Raw genomic sequence first — 6,658 nt, 5'->3', positions numbered from 1 at the left:
CTCTGTATTTTGTCAAATGCTTTTTCTATGTCTATGGAGATGATTCTTTAAGTCTATTGATATAATGAATTACATTTATTGATTTTTGTATGTTTAACTAACCTTGTATTCATAGGATGAATCCCACTTGATCATGGGGCATTATCTTTTTGATATGTTTTTTGTATTTAATTTTCCAGAATTTTATTGAGAATTTTTGAATATATATTCATTAGAGATATTGGTCAGAAGTTTTCTTTTTTTGTTGTGTCTTTGCTTGGTTTTGGAATCAGAGTGATATGTCTTTTTCTATAAGATGAGTCTTGTAGAGTGAGTTGGGAAATGCTGCCTTTTTTTCCTATTTCTGAAATAAATTGAAGAGTACTGGTATTAGTTATTCTTTAAAGGTCTTGTAGGACTTGACTGTGTATATGGTCCTAGGCTTTTCATGGTTGGTAGATTTTTGATGGCATCTGCATTTTGTCACTTGAAATTGATTTGTTTAAATTGTCTATATCATCCTGATTTAATTTGGGCAAATTATATGAATCCAGAAATTTGCCAATGCCTTTGATAGTTTCTATTTTATTGGAGTACAAGATTTCAAAATAATTTCTGTTTATCTTCTGTATTTATGTAGTGTCTGTTGTGATATTTCCTCTTTCATCATGTATGTTAGTTATGTGAATTTTCTCTCTTCTCCTCTTTGTTAGCATGGCTAAGGGTCTGTCAATAGTATTTATTTTTTCAAAGAACTCACTTTTTGTTCTGTCAATTTTTTCAATTGTTTCTTTTGTTTCAATTTTATTGCTTTCAGCTCTGACTTTAATTATTTCCTGTCTTCTGCTGATTTTGGTGTTGATTTGTTTTTCTTTTTCTAGGTCTTTGAGATGTAATGTTAAGTAATTTATTGTTGACCTTTTATTCTTTTAAGGAATGAACTACATGCACTGAATTTTCCTTTTAGAACTGCTTTCATAATGTGCTAGAGATTTTGATATGTTGTATCTGTTCTCATTCACCTCTAAAAATTTTTAAAATCTCTTCCATGATGTCTTCTGTAACCCATTGTTCATTCAATACCATATTATTTATTCTCTAGGTGTTGGATTGGATCTACCTTGCTCTTGGATAGGCAGAATTAATATTATCAAAATGACAGATCTGTTGTAATTTTTTACATTTGATGTCTTGTAAGCCTCTTGTATTTGATTTTTCTATTCATTCTTCATGCTTGGAAAATTTTCTGATATTATCTCATTAAAGATATTGTGCATTCTTTTGGTTTGAAACTCTGTGCCTTCCTCTATCCCAATAATGCTTACATTTGGTCTTTTGATGCTGTTCCATGATTCTTGGATGTTCCATTTATGGTTTCTAAATTTCTTCACTGTGTGATCAACTTTATTTTCCAGATTGTATACTTTGTCTTCATTATCTGATGTTATTTCTTCCAAGTGATCTAGTCTGTTGGTTATGCTTTCTATTGAGTTTTTATTTGGTTTATTGTATTCTTCATTTCAAGGATTTCTGACTGTTTTTTTTCATGGTCTGTATCTCTCTCTTGAAGTAATCTTTTGCTACCTGAATTTGCTCTCTTATCTCATTGTTGGAGTGATCAATTTTTGCCTGTGTTTTCACATTTAGGTCATTCTGTATTTCACAGATCATTTTATTTATGAACCTTTTGAACTCCTTCTCTGACATTTCATGAACTTTGCTGTCCATGGGTTCTGTTATTATAGTATCCTGGTTTGTTTGGGGCACCTTCCTCCCTTGTTTTTCATGTTGTCTTATGTGTCTTCCTTTCTTGCAGTGTGGATCTGAGATATTATATTTTCTTCCCTATATTCTTGTAGTACCTGTGAAGATTGTCTTATCTTACCTTGATTTTGGGCTTCCAGACCCTGCTGGTGTTCCTCAATGAATGCAACTGCATCCTGGATCTGAGTCCTGCATATATTGGAGTGGGTGGATATAGGCACTGGACTTGATCCCCCAAGGTTTTCTGCCAGTCAGAAGGGGCATTCCTGCACCTAACACTAGGCTCTGTCAGTGCCTGCCCCACCTTTGGAGGGGTGGACTGGGCCTTCTGAGAGCCTGGATCCCTTTTGGACTGGTGTGGGCAGTCTGGGCTGGCTCTTGGTTTCCATGGTAGTCCACTGGTTAGAAGGGGCAGTTCTGCACCAGAGGCTCAGCTCTGGCGAGTGTCTGCCCCACCAGGAAAGGCATGGACTAGGCCTGATATCCCCCCTGGGCCCCACAGATGGTTGTGAGGGTGGATCTGGGCCTCTGGACTTTATCTCCCATGGTAGTCTATTCACAGTCAGTTCTTTATGAGTAATTGGAGGTCTTGGAAATTTTGATAATCTCAATTAAATATCTTAATAACCCAGTTTTCAGGATGGTTGTGTTTCTGTGCCTTGAGAAAAGCATTATTTGGTAGTTAAATCTGAACAGTGATTTATATCCACTGTTTTGATCCTGGGATGTTAAGCTTTTGGGCTTAGTATTCATGGGAAAGCTGCAGCAGAATGTGTGAGGTGTGTGTGTGTGTGTGTGTGTGTGTGTAAAGATATACAGCAGCAGAATGTTTTCACATAGCTTTTTCCTTCTTTCTTCCACATTGCTGTGTTTCAGAAGACTTGGTGCTGACCCTGATGTGTAGAGACTCTGCAAATCCCTGATATGAGATCTGTGTTCTCTCATAGATTGATGGAAAGAACAGTTCCCAGCCTATGAGTGACTGTGTGCTTCTAGATGTTCCTCCTGTTGCCCTCATGGCTTCTGGCTTCTCCTTAAGTTCTCTGTGGTGATTCAGATGCTGGCATCACCAACAGTGTTACCATGGCAGAAGTGATGGTCACAACACTGGTACTGGTTCTCAAGGTTCTCCTGTCACAAATCTACCCCCCACCCCTCAAATCAGCCTCTGGCTCTTTCTCCTGTTTGAGGACGTGGGCTTGAGTTACAAGACTCATATTGAAGGAGGCTTATTCCCTCCTCAGCTCAGGAAACTCTGTGGCTGTGAGGTGGTGGGTGGCTGAGTGCTTTTAATTGGGGCAGGATGGGACTTTGCATGATTGATAACTCTCTCAACAGGTCCTATCACTCTGGATCCAGACTCTGCTCACAACAGGCTTTCTGTCTCATGAAAAGATGCATCTGACCTGGAAGGACCCCTGTATGTACTGTGATGAGAAATGCAGTGTGTTGGGACTTGAGGGCATCACATCAGGAAGATGTAACTGGGAAGTGGTTATAGAGAAAGGATGGTTCAGCAGGTGGACTCTGGGAGTCTGAAGCAAAGATGTGAAAAGAATAGGTTGGCATGAGGAATTACCAGGTAGGGGGGTTTAGGTCATTGGGAAGTTAAAAGATAGATATTGTGCCTGGACTGATCCTGTGACTTGGTTATCTCCTAGGCAAGATCCCTGCCAGGGTGGGGTTTTCCTGGACTACAGTTAAGGGGATGTCTCCTTCTATAACTTGATGGATGGTTTTCATATTTTCTCTTTCCCTCCAGTTTCCTTCTGTGGAACTCTCTTTCCATACTTCATGTTTATGTATGGAGATGTGTCCATGACAATTTGCTCCATGGAGAGTCTGAGGGGCTCCCTATACAGCTTGACAATTCATTTCCTTTGGAGGTGATCCTGAGCACCTCAATGGAGGGGTTCAACTCTGGCTGTGGTGTTGATGGTGCTCCCCCAGAGGCTGAATCTCCATTACTTCCCTGAAACTTTCAGGTTTTGTTCCCACAGGGTCCCTTGCTGTCATTGATCCTTCACTGTGGCCTTTCCTTTGGTTACAGACTCCCTGTGGAAAATCTTTTGAGATGATACTTGGAAGGCTCACTGGGCTTGTCCTCCTGCTCTGTGTTCAGATTTAATATGTATGGTTATGAGAGTTCTATTCATGTCTTATGGTCAGATAGCAGAAGAAAAAATTTGACTGTTTTGGAACTGGCTTAGGGAATGTGGAATTTAAGTATGAGGAGCCATTTTTTTTGTTAAAATGTATTTAAGACAGGTGTGGCACCACATACCCTGTGGTCCTAGCTACTGGGGAGGCTAAGGTAGGAGACCATGGAGACCAGCCTGGGCAGCATAGTGGTACCCTATCTCAAGAAAAAATCAAACAAATTGGACACCACATTACTGGACTTGAATGTTTGTAGAGGAACCTTGTGGTTCAGAATGGTCACTTGTTCTATTTCTCCAGATGATAGAAAGTTTATCATCCAGAAATTTCCAGAGAAATGAATAATGTGTTAGTCACATTTTTTTTTCTCTGTGAGAAAATCAACCTGAAGAAGAGATTTATTATCCTCACAGTCTTAGAGGTTTCAGTTCATAGTCACCTGGATCCATTGTTTCTGAGGCAGAATGTCATGTGATGACAGGGAACAGGTGATGGAGCAAGTGTCTCACCTCATGGCCGATAGAAGGCAAGGGTGCAGGGAGGCAAGAGCAAGAGAAACAGGGGGCCCAGGATAAGACAGTCTTCAAGGACACAGCCAAGTTACCTACTTCCTTCCTGTTTCCTAGTCCCCACCTCCTCAAGTTTCTACCACCTCCTAAAAAGGACACCAGCTGGGGACCAAGCTTTTAACACATGATCCTTTGGAGAATATTTCAGTTACAAACTCCAATGAATGATGGAGTTTTAAGAGAGGAATCTAACATTCTATATTATCTGCTTCCTATTTCGGATGAAGAAAACATACCTCTTATTCCATAACAAGGTAAATTTCTGGTACCATTGAGAATGTTGTGATATGGTAATCCAGGGAATTAAAGAAAAGGCAATAGACCCCCCTCCTTAAAAAAGCTATTAGTACATATTCATCATACAAAGTATTGAGTTTTATTTTTATATATTCCAGGCATGCATATAATGTACTTTGATTATATCCACCCTTCCTGCTACCCTCTTTGACTTTCCTCTCCATTTCCCTTTTGTGTCAATACTACAACTGAGAAAAGAGAAGTATTACTTGAGTAAACATAAATAAAAAAGAGACTTTTCAGATGCAAGATGAATTACAGCAAGCTTTGACCATAAGCTTGGAAAGTGATACTCCTGCCTCAGGGATTACAGGCATGGGCCACCATAGTGGGCTGTTTTTCTACTTATGGTGACAGGAATTTCAGAAACAGGTGAATAAATTGAAGAGTCATCTTGTGATTGTCAGTAAGTCATGTGGGCATACTTTTAAGTCCAAGGGGTACGCTTAATCTGTGGGGTCTCTGCTCATTTCTTAATTGAATTATAGGACACCCAGATATGTGCAGAGAGTTGGAGAATAACTTGGTGTGGAAAACTCTAAACATTTGGTGTCAGAAGTGTTCTGGAGTATATTATGAAAGAGGACACCTGGTTAGTTGGAGCATTACAGATACCTTTCAACCTTCCAGTGGGCCATAGTCCCATCTTCCCCATTGAGTTCTGCACCTCACTCTCACTGGGGACCCTATCGTACATTGTTTCCTTCCTTTGCTACTCTGCCTCATCCCAAGAGGTAGTATCTTCTTTCTATATGCCATTTCTGTATTCTTTGGAGCCTTCGTTTAGTTCTTTTAGTAGAAAACCACCTTTAATTGTTAATTCTTTTTACTTTTTCAGTGCTAGGGATTAAACCCAGGGCCTCAGGAATGAATAAGTCTATATTAACTTTTCCTTATTCAAATGATTTATGTGGTTTCTGGACTTTGATGGAATCATCTAAACCACAATAACTTAGTACCTGTTAAAGGAGGGTGCTGAATTGCTCACAGCATGTGAGAAAGAGTAACTGAGGCATTAATCAATTTAGTAAAATGGTTAACTCCAACAATAAGGAAAGGAGAAGGATGAGGATGGAAGCAATAGTGTTCATCTCTTCACTCCAAAATTGTTGTGCCCTCATCTCCCTCTCAGTCTACTTCAGAATTATATCATCTGATATAGAATGTGATGACATTAATGCTAGATCATGTTGCTCAGAATTTCTTGGCCATACCATTTTCAGCATGTTTTGCTTGTTTTACTTCACTGTTTCATCTTTCCTCTCAACTTACCTGTTGGTACTTGGAATATAGATTGGTTCATTATGGTGCCAAGTGGCAACATAGGGTTTACAAAATTGAGGTCAACTGAAGTCACATATGAAAGAACCCATGACCAATCTTTGTTTCCACTTGCTTCATTTCCTCATGTATTTTTATAATATGATTTTAGCTGTGATCAATGACTGATGTCAGAGAAACTGTGGTTGGAGTTAATATACACTACAGTGTCATATGATCAACCCAAACTGAGTCATAGAACATACACAATTTATACAGATCAATTTCAAGCAAGAAATTAGATGACAGCATCAAAAGCCTATCAAAAAAAAAAAATCCTGAGACCAGGCAGATTCACAGCTGAGTTGTACAGGACCTACAAGGAAGAATTAATACCAAATTCTCCTCAAATTATTCCATGAAATAGAATAGGAAGTAGTCCTTCTAAACTCACTTTACAAAGTCAGTATCATCCTGATACCAAAACCAGGCTGAGATACATCAAGGGAAAAAAATTTCAGACCAATATCCCTGATGAATATTGAGACAATAATTCCCAATGACATTCTGGCAAACTGCATACAAGAGCATATTAAACAAGTAGTACACCATGATCAAGTGGGGTTCTT

General features: G+C 39.1%; 1 pseudogene; it reads left to right on the top strand.

Annotated features, from left to right (window-relative positions):
• The first annotated feature begins 5,840 nt into the window (after positions 1–5,840).
• On the top strand, positions 5,841–6,218 carry LOC101969921 (protein cornichon homolog 4-like; annotated as a pseudogene).
• Positions 6,219–6,658: the final 440 nt, after the last annotated feature.

Source organism: Ictidomys tridecemlineatus, chromosome 8, assembly GCF_052094955.1.
Source record: "Ictidomys tridecemlineatus isolate mIctTri1 chromosome 8, mIctTri1.hap1, whole genome shotgun sequence".
NCBI classification, from domain to species: Eukaryota; Metazoa; Chordata; class Mammalia; order Rodentia; family Sciuridae; genus Ictidomys; species Ictidomys tridecemlineatus.
The sequence above is the reverse complement of the archived record's forward strand: the minus strand, read 5'-3'. Positions and strand labels throughout refer to the sequence as shown.